The sequence below is a fragment of the Podarcis pityusensis genome (assembly GCF_964106645.2).
Source record: "Podarcis pityusensis genome assembly, chromosome: 1".
NCBI lineage: Eukaryota > Metazoa > Chordata > Lepidosauria > Squamata > Lacertidae > Podarcis > Podarcis pityusensis.
The window spans coordinates 120,931,518-120,950,012 of NC_138028.1; the positions used below are offsets into that span (position 1 = coordinate 120,931,518).

At 44.4% G+C, this 18,495-nt stretch overlaps 1 protein-coding gene across 6 annotated transcripts in view; it reads left to right on the forward strand.

The window, feature by feature from the left end:
• Nucleotides 1–9,609: 9,609 nt before the first annotated feature.
• GULP1 (GULP PTB domain containing engulfment adaptor 1) overlaps nucleotides 9,610–18,495 on the forward strand; it is a 182,099-nt gene continuing 173,213 nt past the window's right edge. Inside the window, exon 1 of one of the 6 annotated variants that reach the window (XM_080972267.1) lies at nucleotides 9,610–9,997. The gene's annotated coding sequence lies outside the window, so the exon portion shown is untranslated. The remainder of the gene's footprint in view (nucleotides 9,998–18,495) is intronic. The other 5 variants (XM_080972269.1, XM_080972268.1, XM_080972265.1 and 2 more) reach the window with 5 other exon arrangements.

An 18,495-nucleotide genomic window follows, 5' to 3' on the forward strand; every position in this document is an offset into this window, starting at 1 on the left:
TGGCGGGCGCCACAGCAGTGAGCAGCTCCTGAAGCCAGCCAGAGCCAACTGCACTACCAGGCTGGCTCCGGGCTGCTGAGACTGCCACTGCCACCTCCCCTGCCAAGGGGGAACCGGGGACACCCAGCACATCAACTGGGGGAACCGCTGACACACACACGCTGCGACCCATATCGAGCCAGGGGTGAGAGCTCCTGGCCAACTGCTCAGTGGTGCTCTGGGGCCAGAAAAACCCAGGAGCCAATGCAGGGAGAAGGAGGAGAAGGAGAAGGGAGAAGGAGGAGAAGGAAGAGAGAGAAAGAGGAAGGAGAAAAAAGAGGGGAGTCCTGACCTTGCCGCATCACTGCTGCTGCTGAGGAGGAGAGGTAGGAGAGCACCTAGAGGACAAGGACATGTGGCCGAGACCAGGCCCGACCTGAGCCTACTCAACGGCGGCTAGCACTCCGAGAGAGCAGGCTGGGGTCCAGAGGAAGGCCGTGCAACATAGGAGACCACAGAAGAGAAGATATTACTTCTTTTTTAAATAATAAAAAAACTTTTTTAAACAACTTTTTCCCCTCTTTTTTTTAAAAAAAAAGTGTCCCCAGTTCCTTTGAAAAAAATCTGGTAACCTTAGATTCAAACCGCTGACCTTCAGATCGGCAAGCCCAAGAGGCTCAGTCATTTAGACCACAGCACCACCCGTGTCCCATCAAGTGTATTACAAGGCAGGGGAACAATGTTTAGAGGCTGGGGACTATGAGTCAGGAAATGAAGGGAAAATAGACTTAGATGCTAGGCACTGTAGAGCAGGGATAGCCACTCTGGGCAGCTCCCAACAGAATATTAAAAACACAGTAAAAGATCAAACATTAAAAACTTCCCTAAACAGGGCTGCCTTCAGATGTCTTCTAAAAGTCAGATAGTTGTTCATTTCCTTGACATCTGATGGGAGGACGTTCTACAGGGTGGGCGCCACTACTGAGAAGGCCCTCTGCCTGGTTCCCTGTAACCTTACTTCTCGCAGTGAAGGAACCACCAGAAGGCCCTCAGAGCTGGACCTCAGTGTCCGGGCTGAACAATGGGGGTGGAGACGCTCTTTCAGGTATACACATTGTCATTAGGAATGCTTTCCTCTCCACCCAATTCCTATTCTAATCCATTAAAATCAGTATTTGTACTGCATTTCAAACTGTTTTTATATATGCAGTTGGTTAGTATTTGTTGTTATTCTATTGCAAAACTGTTTTGAGATGCTGGGGAGGAAGCAATTCATACATGAAATAAATTGTTCTCAAATGAGGGCACCTCATAAACCTATTTGGTTCATAAAGATTGGCTAAAATATCTACTATACAGTTTACTGCCATGCCTTATGAGTTTCCATCTCTATTTAGATCAGCTCCACAAAAACAGGTGGTGTGATAGAGTGGGTGGTTTTTATTTTATTTCATTTTTATTTTACTGGGGAGATCTGGGTTTTCCATTCTCCCATTCATCCATGAAGCTCAGAGGAGAAATCTCTCAGCCTACTCACACAGGGCTGGATAATAAAATGGGGGGGGGGACCCTGAACTCTTCAGAGGCTAGGCAGAATTTAAATTTAATTCATTAAGTAATTCAGTAAATATGTTGGAGGTGTACTTGCCAGTTTTGCATTGTCATTATTTATTTTTAAGTGAATAACATTTGTGAGAAATATTGTGCTGTTTTTCCCCCAAGTGGCTTCTCTCAGCGTTTGCTTCCTGGATTAATAAAAAGTGGCTGTTATTGTAGCACTCTCCTGTGAAAGTTCAAGAGAGGAGTGACAGATGAATTTCTCATGACATAAGAGTGTGAAAGTGTGAACATCCTTTTACCATTATGGGATGCCACAGGTAATAAAAGGGATGTGAAAGATATAAATGTATTCTCTTTTCAGTAGAAAGACATTGTCTCTGCTTTATCATATCTGAGATTTTTGATCGTGAAAGCACACTTTCCTGAAGGATAGGTATCTTATAACAAGTATTCTTAATAAACTTTAAAAAAAAAAAACAAAACAAAAACAACCATCTCTTGACCAAAGTCTTACTTTTAAAGGTGCATTCGTATAGCCTTCAGAACCCAAGTTTGCTGTTCAAAGTAGTTTCTCATAATCCCTTGACAGATTGTCACTCATTGTTTTAGGTACTATTGGTTTTTCTACGCTGCCCTATAGTCAAAGTTCTCTACACTGGGTAGCCTATGTAAAAATGGTCAATGTGCAAGAAGAACAATAAAGAATAATTGCAGCATTAAACACACAATGCAGCAGAGCTTAAGTGATAAAAATAAGCACTATCAGGACTTAAATCTTTAAACAAAACAAACCTAAAATTACATTAAAAATGCCTGGAAAGTTTTTAAAAGGTATTTATTGATGCTGAAAAAAACACACAGTAGGCAACAGGTGAACATCTCTGGGGATGGATTTCTAAATTTTTGGTATTATAAAAGAGAAGGCCTTCCTTCTTGTAGCCATCTTCTAGATCTCACTTGGCAGTGGCACTTGAAAAAGGGTAATATTGCTGTGGCGAATTTGTCCTCCAATTTTGTAGAAGTTTTCTTCTAAGTGCAGTAATTCCCATGTCTAACTGCACCCTTAATTTACCTCACAAGGTTGAAAGATAAAATATTAGTGGGGAGACTATTATGTAAACTACACCTTGAGAGAGAGAGCAAAAAACCCCAGTCCATGCAAATGGGAACATTTTATGTCAGATGAACTGAGTGACCAACGACTAGTACTATGCAATTGTGCAATTTGTTTCTTCTGCTGGGTTTTTTGTATGTTGATTATATTGGTGGATTTTAATTCTATTTAACATTTTGGTTCCATTTCATGTATTTTACTGTTCTACTGTGTAAACCACTCGGGGGGGGGGGGTAATTAAAAAATGAAAAGCTGTATATAAATTAAATTATTAATAACAACATCACCACCATCTTATCTGAATCAAATTCCAGCTTGATCCCATCTCCATCATCCAACTCCACTGTCACCAGGAATTGGTTGTTTTCTTTAAAAAAAATCCTTCCTCAGATCTGATGGAAATAAGAGATGAAGCGAAGTATTATTAGCATACTGATGACAGTAGTTGAGAGCCTACTGGCTCTCAAGAAATCAGTGGCCAGCCTTTCTTGAAGAGGAATCCACTTCTTAACCTAGTAATTTCCTTTTAGCTTTGCTCTATCAGAAGCTCTGTGATTTCAAGCAGCGGCCAGGAAGAAGCCATCAGTTCCCCTTAAAACTTTCAACAATGCTTCCCTTTCTGACGCTTTGAAGTTAGCATTGGAAATCTAGACCTTGCATGGGCAGATACCAGACTCCAAACGTCCAAAATATACATTTCATGTAACAGAAAGATCAAAATAGCCTCTCTTTTTAATCTGGCTGCTAGCTGCTCCCTAACCAAAGACCAACTGCTCTTTTGTAATTCCCCCAGAATGTGCACGATTGCAGGCAAAAGCAGTGCTTCTTTCTCTAGTTGGCTGCTACTACTGAAATGGTTCCAAAGGCTTACAAATCTGATATATTTGTTGCTTGCTGGTGCCAGAGGCCTAAGATGTCCATGATGCTCTTGGTAAAACTTCACTTTGGATTTGGATTTGATATCCCACTTTATCACTACCCGAAGGAGTCTCAAAGCGGCTAACATTCTCTTTTCCCTTCCTCCCCCACAACAAACACTCTGTGAGGTGTGTGAGGCTGAGAGACTTCAGAGAAGTGTGACTGGCCCAAGGTCACCCAGCAGCTGCAGGTGGAGGAGCAGAGACGCGAACCCGGTTCCCCAGATTACGAGTCTACTGCTCTTAACCACTACACCACACTACTGTGTTGGCATAACCAAAGAATTGCATTGGGGGGTAACTGCCTTTCAGAAACCTCTGCTTTCTGACCTTTACTTTTTTCTATTCATCTGGTCAGTTATTTGCAAGTATACAGACACTGTTTTCAACAATGTTTGTTGAATCCAGGTGCCCAGTGGGGTTCAGTACTTAGCGATGGGGAACAGAGAAGCGATGGAAGTTACCAAAGAGTGTGTTACAATCATGACAGAGAAAATTTGCATGCATACACCCAGTGCTATTTTCCTAGAAAGAGCAGTGCCTTTTCTGCACTGGCACCCTGTTTGTGGAATGCTCTCCCCAGGGAGGTTCACCTAGCACAAAAGTGTTCCTCTTTAACGGGGCCTTTGACTGATTAACATCCAGTGCCCTTTTAAAATGTGTTGGGAGGGGGTTATTGGGTTGCTTATTTTTTTATTTTGTGGTTTCACATTGTGGTTTTATCTTGTGAACTGCCCTGAGATCTACGGGCATAGGACAGTATATAAATTTGATTGATTGATTGATTGATAAATAAATAAATAAATAAATAAATAAATAAATAAAATAGAAAAAGATGTGTTGGGACTCACCAATGAATGCCTCCCTTGTTCTCTCAGAATGGCAATGGTGCCCACCTGAGTGGTGCCCAAACTAAGTTCCAGAGAGTTCCTGCTGGGGGGAAAAGAGTCCCACATAAACCAATGAAACAGATGCCCTTAAATGGTTGCCTTCCACTGTGTCTCCCAGGATTCTGTTGCAGATTTTTAACCAGCCTTAAGAAATCTGTGCCTTCATATCCAACCTCACTGCACATTTCTTCCCGGAACTCGTCGGGTGGCCCTAGTGCATGTATATTAACATTTCCCCACCTTACACAGCAATCCTAACTGGGACTGTGGAAGCATAGTAATAATAATAATAATAATTTATTATTTATACCCCACCCATCTGGCTGGGTTTCCCCAGCCACTCTGGGCGGCTTCCAACAAAATATTAAAAACACAATAAAACATCAAGCATTAAAAACTTCCCTAAACAGGCCTTCTGATGTCTTCTAAAAGTCAAATAGTTTTTTTATTTCTTTGATATCTGATGGGAGGGCATTCCACAGGGTGGGTGCCACTACCGAGAAGGCCCTCTGCCCGGTTCCCTGTAACCTCAGTTCTAGAAGTGAGGAAACAGCCGGAAGGCCCTCAGACCTGGACCTCAGTGTCGGGGCTGAATGATGGGGGTGGAGACCCATGGGGCATTGAAGTCAGTGCCCCATCTAAAGCACTGTTAGCTCTCAGCTGCCAGCCAAAAGTGGAAGGTGCTGTTGTGCTTTTCTCATCCATTTTTTTGCCGCAGCAGCTCCAGCAGTGGGACCGTTTCAGGGCTTTGTATTGCTTACCACTGGTGGTGCCAGACAGCATTCCTCTCCACCCACAGAGTCTGCTAGAGAGGCAAACAGATTCAGTAATGTGACTGGGGAGGAGGAAGAAGAAGTAGGATTGTATCCTCAGGAAACTATAAATGGAGGAGACGGCACTGACCTTCCTCCACAAGGTTGCCGATGATGAGCATGAAAACAAAAGTGCTTTATACATGATTAATAATTATCTCCCAGCCTGAGACTCTAGAGTCATATATTCCATACATTAACCAGCATTATTCAACTTAACGTTTAACTAAGAGAAAGAGTGAGTAAGGCAGAGCTGAGACGGATGAATTAATGAATCAATTCATCATTATGATGAATTGATCAACATTTTCAGTCCTACAGAGAACAAAACCTCCCATTTACCTTGGCATCCCTTTTTCATTTTAGAAAGGAAATACGGCTGCCATGTCAATTGGGATTGTCTCTGCTAAAGTGCGCATGTTTCATCCCGAATCCACCATGATATATCCTAAGGAATATTTGTGCACAGTTGCATCAGTGCCCACAAGAAGGTTCCTTTAGCTTGACACTTTTATCTGACCACACTTTTGCACATTCCCATCCATCAAACCCAAGGTCAGGCTATCAATCTATAGTCTGATTTGGGATACCTGTTTAAACGCTCCTGTTCATGGGTTGAGGTGTGCAGGGCTGTAGCTAGGGGGCGGTGAGGTGGGCCCCCACCAGGGGCACAGGCGATGGGATGTGTGTGTGCAAAATCAGCTAAAAATATGTCCATAAATATAAATATTGATTATTGCCTCTGAAATATACTCAGAGTCGCAAAGTGATTTCATGCTCTTTATTCAGCTCATAGTGGTGAGGAGGAATGAATGAATGTCCCCTCAAAGTATCTGCTTTATATACATTATTTACACAATGGGCTGCACATGATTGGTTAATTCTGGAATTCTACTGTAAGCCAATCAGGTTGTGGATTCACTTATATCTGGAGCATGATTGGGTGGTTCCTGCCAACCAATCAGACTGCTGCAATTTGGATCCTATTGTTCTAGGACCAATCAGACTGCTGCAGTTTGGATCCTATTCAACTCAGTACATAACAGCCTCATAAGAAATGGTTTTAAATAGAGGGTGAATTGAATGGGTGGAAGGGGCGGGGGGTTGGAGGAGAGGCAGAAAGTAGAGCTAATTTGTCCATGGCTAGGGGGTGTCATCTGGGCAGTTCTGCCACGGGCACGAGAACACCTAGCTCTGGAGGTGTGCAACTTCCTCCAACACAGTCGTAATGAGACATGTGTTTCTTTACTTCTTGGAAAGACGGACTTCAGAACAAACATGCAGGAGGATGCCGCTGCACGGATGTTAATTTGGGAGCCCTACTGAATTCATGGAGCAGGCATGGGTAAGCTATGGCCCTCACAGGGTTGTTGTGGGGGTTAAGTAAGGAGGCATCTCACCTTGAGCTCCTTGGGGGTGGGGAAGGTGGGATATCTTGTGAAACAGGGATAGCTCAGTTGGTTAGAGCATGGTGCTGATAAACGCCAAGGTTGCAAGTTTGATCCCCATTTGAGACAGCTGCATATTCCTGCATTGCAGAGGGTTGGACTGGATGATCCTCAGGGTCCCTTCCAACTCTACAATTCTATGAGATAAAAAGCTGGTTGTAAAGAGACGGTCCTCAAAGGTAAGAACTGAATCCTGTTCTGCCTCTGACGACCCATGGATGGTGGTGTTGCAGGAATTTATGTATGGGGGGGTTGCCCCTCCAGCAGATATCATGCACATGCAGCCCACTACCAAAATTAGCACAATCACTGTTGTGACTTTTGTGATTTGTCCCCACAAAACACTTCATCCTCCCAGTTTCTTCCTATCTATTCAAAGGGCCTCTGCTGCACAATACCAAATGTAACAATTCACTGATAAATGTATCTATGTACTGGCTCACTGCAAAAACTTCAGAAATTCATGTGAGCTCAGCTACTCAGCAGCCCCCCCCCCCAAGTGATAATCCCTGGCATCCTGATACCTGAGTGCCAGACAGGTAGCCGTTCCAGAAATAACAAACCCAGATGAAGACAAAAGGGTGTGATTAACTTGGCTGGGAAACAGCAAAATGTAAATATCTCTTTTGTTACACTTGATGGGTGTTTGGTGGAGGGCAAGGGGAACCATGGGGCAGGGTCCAGGATGCTCAGATTACTGCCACCAGACCTCCCCTTTCATGATGTAACCATGATGTATTAGTGATGTAGTTTGGGGCAGGGTGTAACATGGGGATTAGCAGCTAATAAAAAGTTTGGGTTCTCTTTTATTCAGGGCTTCCACCTTGTTCCACCTTCTGGCAGGTGGGAGTCCTGTCGTGACAGTCTTCAATAAAGACCAAGCCTACTAGCTGCTGTTTTGCTCTGGTATTCCTGGCTGGTGTCCTTGTTTTTTGACCAAGGCAGCCCTCAGATTTCTCCATTAACAGTGGAGAATGTGAAAAATCAGAAACTAGGAAACCTTTCTTTAAGCACGCCATCCAAGTCCAACCAAACTTGGATTCCAACGGGCAAGTTCAAACATGCCTCGAGATCAGCGGTGCCTCAAAATCCTATTCCTTTATCCAAATCGCGTCCAGCGTCAGAGCTGCAACATGTCCGGGTTTATCCGGACACCGGCAGGATTTCAAAGGCGGCGTCCGGGGGAGGAGGAGGAGGAATGTCCAGAAGGCAGCGCTTTGTCCTGGATCTTAAACAAATCAATCGAAAAAAATCACATTTTTTAAAAAAAACAGACAATATGCAAGAGGACGGTGGGTATTTTCTAAAAAAAAGCAAAAATCTGCTCTTTTGCAACCCCCCCCACAAGAATGTGCATGACTCCATGCAAAATCAGTGCTTCTTTCTCTAGTTGGCTGCTACTACTGAAATGGTTCCAGAGGCTTACAGATCTGATATATTTGTTGGTTGCTTGGTGCCAGAGGCCTAAGGTTTCCATGATGGTCTTTGTAAAACTTCACTTTGGTTCACTACTGTGTTGGCATAACCAAAGAATTGCATTGGGGGTAACTGCCTTTCAGAAACCTCTGCTTTCTGACCTTTACTTTATTCTATTCACCTGAGCAGTTTATTTGCAAGTATGCAGACACAATTGTCTTGGGGCAGCCCTTCCTTATCTGCCCGATCTTTGAAGAGGCTTGCTTATCTGACTGGAAGAATCTGCGACCAGAAGGAGGAGGACTATCAGGAAGAAAGGACGAAATTTAAAGACTATTTAGACAAATATGTTAAGTTAAATTAATTGGAAAAGCTTTCGAATACCAGAAAGGCTTAGGATTTTAATATGTAATGTGATGAATTAATATGTTTAATGCTGAATTGGAAGAAAAGAAAGATGTTAAGTGATTTAGTTAATTTTATAAGAATATTGTTTTTGGGAAACCGTTAAAAGGATATACACTGAAATTAAACCAGGGGGATTCGAGGAAGTCACTTAATAATGTTACTAAGTTTGGTTTAAATAGGGTGGAGATTTATGTTTGTTTGTCTATTTGTTTGTTTAATTTCTTTTGGAAAAATCAATAAAAAAATTTGGGGGGGAAAAGAAAAGGCTTGCTTATCAACTTAGAAACAGGAGGTGCTTTTTTACGGGATTTTTCGGAGCTAGCCAACCTAACCGGAAGAGTCGTGACCAGAAGAAGGAGTAATAGGAAGAGTGGATTATATATAATGATTACTTAGTTAAATATGTTAAGTTAAATTAACTGAAAACAGCTTGCAGATACTTAATTGGCTTAGGATTTTATTTATGTTAAGTGATGAATTAATATGTTTAATTTCTTAATGTGAAGATCTAAGGATGTTAATGTTTAAGTTAACTCTTATAAGAACTGTGATTTGGAAAACCGTTAAAAGGACATGCAATGAAATTCAACCAAGGGGAAGCGAGGAAGTCACTTAACAATGTTAATAAGTGTAATTTTCAACAAGGCTATGATTTATGTTTGTTTGCCTTATGTGTTTGTTTATAATATTGTGAAAACCAACAAAAAAAATTTGGAAAAAAAATAGAAACAGGAGGTGTGTTTTTTAAAAAAATGAAATAAAATAAAAAGTTTTTGGGGAAACCCCCGGTCGCAAAGTTCGCCTTCGCCTTTCAGGAGTTTCCCGCCAAGATCTAAGAAGAAGAGGCGGCGGCGGGAGAAAAAGAAGGCGAGCGCGCAAAGCCCAGAGGCCGCCGGCGCGACCGGCCGCTCCCCTCCGCCGCCCTCCCGCCTCAGGCCGAGGGGAGCCCGGCGGCGAGCGTGCGCCACGCCGGCCGAAGCGCTGCGGAGCGGGAGGGAGGGGAGCGAGGCGAGGCGGGGAAGCGCGCCGGCCCCCGGCCCGCGTGACGTCACGAAACTTTCCCCTCCGCCGCGGAGGCTCCGCGCTTGAAGCCAAGGAGGCTGGCCGCCTGCCGCTGAGGCGACTCGCTGAGGCGCTTTCCCCTGCCGCGCCGCCGCGCGTGCGCCTCCTCCACTTCGCCGGCTGCGCTCCCCTCTCCCCGTCTCCATCTCTCTCTCTCTTTCGGACGAAGTTTCGTGGCGTCGAGCCTCAGCCGCGCTCCCTCCAGAGAAAGGAAGAGCGAGCCAGGAGCAGCGGCAGCCCCAGCGCTCCCTGAGGGGAGGAGAACTCGCCGGAACTCTGCGGAGTTTGGTGTGGATGGAGAGGCGAACTTGAGAGGACGCGCTGGGATTCCTTTTTGATCCGCCGGACGCGGCGAGAGGAGGACGGAGGACGACGACGAGCTTCGGAGGGGGTGGGTTCTTCTTCGACTTTGCTTTGGCTTGGAGACGAGAGCAGCTGCCCGGCAGCGGCTGGCTTCCCTTTGGCGGAGAGGGAAGCCTGTGGAACGCCGCGCGGGGGCCTCTCGGCGACGCTGGCTGAGGAGGAGAAGGCGCTTGGCGGGAAGACCAGGCGGCGGCGGCGGCGGCGTTTTTCTTCCCCTCCCTCACACCGCCAGCCCCCTCCCCGTCTCCCCCGAAACTTTTGGGAAGGGCGAGTTGGAGAGAGCCGAGAGAAAGCGCCCCTTCCCTCGGCTCTCAGCGGAGTCCCGCTGGGCTGTGGAACTTCTCCAGCCGCCACCTTCTCCACCCCCCCCCCCCGCACACTGGCTTTTGCAGCATTTCTTCTGTCGCGAGGATACAGGGGGTGGGGGGAGTGGGGATGGGGGTAGGGAAGGCGTCGCCTTCTCGGGCCGGCGGAAACCAAAAAGTTCCCGTTGCGCTTTGGCTCCGCTCTCCAACTCCTAGGGTCCCAGTCCCCCCCCCCATGGAAAATACTTGAACCCCACCCCCCACCCCAAGTTGATGGGCATTGCCATCAGAATCGCGCACCGAGTCACGTGATCGGTTCTGCGGGGCGGGGCTTACCTGTCCCCCTCCCGCCCCGATATTGTATTCGAGTTGTTACCCGGTTCCTCCATCTCTGCAGCGGGTTGTTTTTTTGCGAGCTAGCTGGCAGCAAGATCTCCGCTCCTGTGGAATGGTTGCGATCCTCCTGTGTCAAGGTTGCGATCCCCAGGGGGATTTCTGTGTGAGCCGCCCCCCCCCCAACCGCCTTCGGGTGTAGCCGGGGTGACCGTGTGCTTGGAGGCTGAGCTCGGTCCCGCCACCGACTTTTTGGGGTACTCTGCTTAAGCGCTTTGTGGATCGCGCTTTGCTCGGGTGGAGCTGCGCCTCTGCCCGGCCGCTTGCGAAACGCGCGGCGGCTTTCTCTGCCCGTTTGTTTATAAGAGAGGTCTGCGGGGTAGGTAGTAATTATCTAAGGCTGCAGTTGTGGGTTTTTTTATATATATAAAAAATACTTGTGCCGCAGGCTGCGATCCAGGGATAGAGTGAGTGTCAGCAAGTGCCAATCAGGTGGATTCTCCCTCGCTTCCCACCCCCCACCCCCCGCCGGGGAGGGATCTGCTTGGGAACGAGGCTTTGGAGGGGTTAGAAAAGGAAACCGGTGTAGCACGCAATGCTTATGGAAAGAGACCCGAAGACAGGAAGATGCTTCCAAGTACAGAAAGTATTCGCTCTTTTTGGTGCAAACTGTTTGCCTCCTGCATGTTTCTGACGATCGAGGGTGATTTGATATGATTCAGGCTGCGGATCTGTAGCCACTTGCCCCTTTAAGTTCGGTAAAACTTGGCATGCAGGGTTGCAGTATTGACATGTGTAGCTTGCCGTTTGCCGGTCGCCTTTTTGATGGTATAGTCGTGTGGGAAGAACGGGCATTATGCTCTGTTGACTAGAATGCATTTTTTAAATCCTTTATTGTCTTACAGATGTGGGGTGTGTCTGTGTGTGCGCACCTCCTCAATCTTCATTTTTTAATGTCGCACATACAGTAGCAATCCTAGGCAAGCTTTCTGATGAATAATAACCTCTAAATTCAGCGAATCTCTCTAGCAAGTGTGTTTATGATTGTAGCCTAAAAGCTACTGTCAAAAATAACAACAAATGAGCACATTTGAAAGCGAAATGTGAAGGAAAATAAGGTTTCTTGAATTCTGAAGATACGAAAGGCTATGATGAGTGGTTTGAGAATTAGAGAAAAAGATATTTGCTTTTTGTTGTCCCACAGTGACCATCTTCTGCTGGCTCAGCCAATGTGTTCAGTGTTTTGAGAACAAAACTGACACCACTGCTGGGACTAATGAACACAGGGATAGTTTTGCAAAGTCAACCTTCTGTGCATATACAGACAAAAGCACCCCATGTGACTTAATTCCATAAGACACAGGACTTGTGGGGGGATGGGGCATCAGCATTAGTTTCTCATTTGAGAAGTGCTGAAGTAACAAACCTAGGGCTGCCATATGTCCTGATTTTCTAGGACATGCCCTGGAATTTGCCCCTGGGAATGGAGTCCTGGAAATCAGGCAAATGTCCTGGAAAACCGGCAATGGGGGTTAAATCGTGCCAAAAGTGCCTTTTTAAAAAGTTCCCAAACTCAATAATTCCTGTAGCTTTTACTAAAAAAAGCAGCAACTTTGGTCCGTCTCCCCCCCAAAACCCCACAACTCTGTCCTGATTTTCACTTTCGAAGATATGGCAACCTTAAACAAACCTTGAGCTCTGGGTTCCAGAGTTGTAGAAGAGGGGCAAAGTTAAAACATTGAAGAATTAAGCTGCTGTGACATTTCTTCAACTCAGTCAATAGCATGTATTTCCTAATGTCACTCCAGCTCGATCTAGTGATAAATGAACATACAAAAGTCAATGTAAAACTCATTTTCATGCAAGGGATGAAAGTCGGTCAGAACAAAGAAGGTTAATTGCAGTCTTGAAAGTTTTGACATTCATTAAGCTTTCCTCTGCCTAAATGTTAAAACTGGAGAAGGATGGGAAAACATCTATATTCATAACAATCTCTTCGTCTTTTATCGTTCCCCCCCCCCTTCTGTTGCTCTAATAGAAATTTGAAACTTTTGTCTCAATGCGATGCCCTTAAAGTGAGCAATATTGCCTTGCTGTCATGAAGAAACGGTCCCTGTAGCTCACCCTACTGTTCCCAACTAAGGTAGCACATTGCCTCTGAGAAGTTCACAAATGAGACAAGCAGCCACTGTTGCTTGTGCCATACGTATCTCATAACTGGAGGAAACTTCCTTTGAGTACAGAGCTCTGTTTCTAGTAGTCGTTCCAGTGAGTGCACTATACTGAAATAACTAAGAAGTTAGCAAATCATAGGAGTCACTGATGTGTCTTTAGTTTGCACTATGGAGAAAACTGGTATTTAACATACTGTACATATGTTTCAGCAGGCTTTTAATAATTAGAAGTGTTTTAACAATGATCTATCTGATGCTTTTGCAACTTCTCTGTGAAAGGCGAAGCTTGGTGATGGTATCAACCTTTTTTTATAACACCCATTTTATTTACATGTTTGCAAGCTGAACGAGTGGGTAGGCATCCTGCTCTGCTGGGGCTTAGGGCCTGCAGCAAAAGTGGTAATAATTCCTGGGCCTCTTCCAGTACACATCAAAGCAGATCAGGACCTAGGGCAGCTCCCTGTGGACCCTGCTGGCCAGATAGGGAAGATGTATCAGCCATTGGAGACTTGAGCAGTAAGCCATCTTTAAAGGGCCTGTGGCATATTCTGCAATTGCATGCTCATCTGTGGTGGTGGAGCAACAGATGCTTCAGGAGGCTCATCCTCAGACGTTGAAGACAATAAGATTACCACACCCTCAAGCCAAGGCAGTATAGAAGGAGGTGCAGAGAGCTTTCCCTTGAATCAAGGTTCCTGTTGCACTGTTTGAATCAGAGTCTTCCACAGACTGAAACTGGGGCCCTGAGACAGTAGACAGCCACCCAGATAGTACCAGGTACAGTGTTACCTCTGGTTACGTACTTAATTCGTTCTGGAGGTCCGTTCTTAACCTGAAACTGTTCTTAACCTGAAGCACCACTTTAGCTAATGGGGCCTCCCACTGCTGCTGCGCCACTGCAGTGCAATTTCTGTTCTCATCCTGAAGCAAAGTTCTTAACTTGAGGTATTATTTCTGGGTTAGCGGAGTCTGTAACCTGAAGCATATGTAACCCGAGGTACTACTGTATTAAAGAAGCAGTCAGTAGATTTTTGTTTAAGATGTATTTCTTTTGTTGGTGACATTCCACCTACCTAATCTATTTGTAGCCCTCACTCAAGCAGGTGTGGGGGGTAAGCTCTAGCTAGCAGCAGCCAGGCACTGAGGCCATTGAAGAAAAACCCTTCATTATCAGCCAGACAAGAGATTTGGGGGGAGAGGATATTCCCTGTCTTGAGCGCTATGACATAATGCTCTATTTTAAAGAAGAAAGTAGAGATGGTAGGTGGTTCTGCATGAATATAGCGCTGCACATCATATTGCCATTGGCCCAATCGTTTCATTGGGTTGTGGCTATCAGGTGGGGTTTTTTAGTCCACTGTGGGCTGACTTTTTCTCTATCACCCCTGCATTTTCCAGAGTGACCAGGATCTCTCTGTTTGCTTTCATTGACTGGTCCCAGGTGCACAATTTGTACCCTTCATAACTCGAGGGCTGGCTGGTGGTCCTGGCTAACTGCCATCTACTAAAGTATGCACATTGGTTATAACTCAGTTCTATTCTATTTTGTTTGAACATTGTGTTTACAATTACTGTTTGATATAATTTGATACAATCAAATTGATACAATTTGATATAATCAAATGGATACAGTTTGATATAAACAAATTGATACGATTTGATACAAAAGATGCTACACGATTGAATGTTTTCTTGTTATTTGTCAAAGTGCCTCAATTTTGGTAGAGATGTACATTTTGATCAGGCAAAACCCCTTTAAAGTTCATTTGTAATGATCAAATAAAGCATTTGTTTTACACTTAATAAAGTTACATTTACCTTGTTATACTTCAGGATAAGCAGTTCCTTGTATGTATTTAGCCCCAACAAAGTAGTGCATCAAGGTAGGCAATAATGAAAAGTAGTGACTTGTGTGTGTGTGTTGCTTATATATGCATTTGTTAATCAATGGGATACACAGGATTTAGTAGGTCTCAGGTTTCCTTAAAGAAATTTCCCTTAACAACAGAAACATTTGTAGGATTTTGAAGGTTGTGCTGAAGGTGCATTAAGAGTGATTACTTCTCTTGGTCATCTTCATAGCTCTTGTGAATTGCATGGACCCCTTTCTCCATTTCATAGTTAGTTGTTAACTACTAAAGCTAAATGTATAAAAATAAACCCAGCCACTCCAGTCTTATGCACTCTTACTTAATTCACACACTCTACTGATGTGACTACCATCATTTCTCAAACTGTCTTGCCGAAGGGGAACTAGAGTGGATTTTAGATAACTATTCCCCACCCCCAGCAATATATTTATGACTTTCAGTTATCAGTGGGACTAGACTGTTTTGAATGCTGATGGAGTTGAAAGTGGCTGCAACAATACATGGAAGAAATCTAGGAGTTGTACAGTGAGATCAAGCATACCATCGGAAGTTGACTTTATGCAAGTACAGTGGTACCTCGGTTTATGAACTTAATCCGTTCCGGAAGTCCGTTCTTAAACCGAAACTGTTCTTAAACCGAGGCACGCTTTCCCTAATGAGGCCTCCCACCGATGGTGCCCTTCCACCTTTCGGATTCTGTTCTTAGACTGAGGTAAAGTTCGCAAACTGGGACACTACTTCCGGTTTTGTGGAGTTCTTAAACCGAATAGTTCATAAACAGGGCTGTTCTTAAACCGAGGTACCACTGTAGTAACACACATGACAAACAAACACCTAGTATAATAATAATTATAGGAGCAGTTGTGCTAGGGCAGAGGTAGCCAACATGGTACCCTTCGTGTCTGGAGGACAACTCTGTCCATCCCAGACAGCATGGTCAATGGTTACAGACGATGGTAGTTGAAGCCTGCATAATCCACACTCGCTATTCCTGATCAAGAAGTTGCACAGTATACCGGTATATTTCAGGTACAAGACACCCATTAGATGTGGGCGTTGTGCCACACTAAGAACAAGAGTGCCTGCTAGTAGAATGGCTGTTGTTTAAGTGGGCTGTCACAGCTGGATATGGCCCATTATCTAAAATTCATGGAGAAGCACAGCTGCAGTCTTGGGAAAGAAAATGCAGATTTTTAGAAAATGGATCGCAAATCAAACAGCAAACATTGCATTGCCATATATGTTGTGCTTGCATTAAGAACAGTGTTCTTCTCATTTGAAAGGATATTTTGAAGTTAGATAAAGAACAGAACAGAGCACCTACAATAGCTAAGGTATCAGTGGTATAAGATATTTCTGGACTTTACTTTAGCTAGAATATAATGCATCCATAACATGTCAGGAATAAAATTCACCTATGAGGCACTGCAGAAGACAGCAGGAGCTCAGTAAGTCCCAAAGCACCAGTAATGAACCATAGTATCCTCTAGCACACATGAAATGTTTACTTCCCTTCTGCTCGATGAATCTGAGTTTTGTTATTTTTGTGCCTATTTTTGTGTGTTTTTTCACACGCCTTGGCCTCTCTGGCACCTCCAACCTGGTAAAAAAACACTATATTTAGAAATGAATAAGCATTTTTGTGACTGGGAATGGTGGCTTGTTCTGAATATAAAATACTAGTTTTCAAATTAAAAACAATCCTTGATGGTTGTTTTGGGGCAGATTTGGCGGAAAGTATATTTTCTGTAACATCCAAGCAACAACACCTTGTTGTTGTTGGTTTTTTTAAAAAAAAAATCTGCCAAAGTCTTAGATGATTAAAATGAACTGTCAATTAAGTTAATGGAAAAGGACTCATAATGTCTATATAATAGTTAAAGGAGCAGAGGCAGTGAAGGAGGTCAAGCCAACAGCAGTGCTTCCTGGATAGCTTAGTAGGTTGCACGTCCTGAAAAACACCCCAAGGAAATAAGACACAGTGGAGACAGAATTTTAGTTTAAAGGTTAATGGGCAAATTTAGGCCACAACTTTATTGAATACACAAGTGTGACTGGTATTGGCTTAGGCATTGGTATCTAATGACTATACTTGCTCCTGCTCACCCAGCAGGGAGCCTACAAGGGTAAACTACCAGCAGAGGGAGCTCCATCAATTACATCCCTGGGGTTCCCGGTGTTCTGGCACGGCCCTAGCCCTTCCCTGGGCATTGGACAGGATCCAGACCCTGGATTCCTTTAACAGAATACCCTATCAAATGGAGGGGCAGGTGATGGCCGCACCTCCCCTCCCCGCATCTCCCTAAAACCAATGCCTAACCGCCAAACCTTACAAAGTTGTGACGGTTGCTAAGAGGTAGGCAAAAACCAAGTGGCCACTGCCAATCTGCCACATTTGGGAAAAATTCCTACCAGGCCCCCGTTCCAAAACAGGCAACCAACCAAAGTCCAAAGCAAGGCTAGACATGACATAACTAACGAGTGGGTAGACGGGTGTTTGGCAGCACGAAGCAAGAGGAGGTCCCCACGTCACACTGCTGATTAAGTACCCCCCAACCCCCAGCCCCTGCCAAATCACCGATTGGCTAAAGGCCAGTGGCATGATCATGGCACCACCCGCCTCCAAGCCGGTTGGGGGGAGTCCCAGGGCTGTGTGGAACATGGACCCTCTGTTAGGAGGATCCAACTTAGAGTGCGGTGCTGATAACATCAAGGCCGCAGGTTTGGTCCCTGTATGGGACAACTTCATATTCCTGCATTGTAGGGGTTGGACTAGATGATGCTAAGGGTCCCTTCAAACTCTACAGTTCTATGATTCGACCTGCATGGTTTAGGAGATGGTGCCCATTGTTGTCTTCTTCTGCTTATAACTTTAACCACAAGGAAGCTCATGAAGAAAAAAGCTACAAACTTCAGTATTAATATTTTAATTCTGCAATGCATCCAGTGGTACCTGTTGTACAAAGAGTAGACGAAGCACTTCTTAAAAGCTCATTTTGATACTAATACCCTTATCTCTCTGTGCCATACAGTAATTGTAGTTAATTGGCAGCACTAGCTGCTTCTGCTATATGGTTGCGGTATGTGATTGCAATGTGCCAACCCTGCTAATAAATCACAATATTACTGTGCATGATGTGAAGGTTCAGAGGGACACAGCTTTGTTTTTTATCTGTCATTCATCCTAGAAGCACATTTTATTTGTATTTCCAGATCAGGTGTTCCTCAATTTATTTCAGATAGACTGTTGTTAGTTTACTTATTCAACTTCTGCTGGCTTCAGACAATGCACTTTGCAATGATACCCTGTTGTGCAAATATCAGGAGGTCCCTAGAATTCTAAAAGGTTGGTTTAAAAACAGCAGGTTTAGAATTTGTTTTAATTTACCTTTGACTTTCAGAAAGGTTTTGTTCACATAGTCAGACTTTCCCCAGCAAATTGAAGTCAGAGAATATACCTGAAAAACAAGATGAATCTAGAAACCGAATAGAAAGAGCAACTACCAGACTTATTGTGTCTTCAAAATAGTGTGGGGTGGTGAAAGGGCATCATTGTGATGTGAGAACCAAAACTACACATACTGAGCAGTGGGTTAAAATAGGTGCACAACTTTTAATTGCTTGCAACAGGCAGAGATTTTAGGATGACAAAGTATCTAAACAGCAGACAGCCCAGGTTACCATGACCTTCAATCCCAATGTCAAGAATCATATTGATTCTGAATCTATAGTGTGGACAGCACTGTGTTCTCAGGATGTGAGTGGTTTGGGTGGCATGTTTGCCCCGTTGTGGGTGGTGGGTAGGTCCCATGGGACGAGGAATGACAGATATTACCCAGCTGC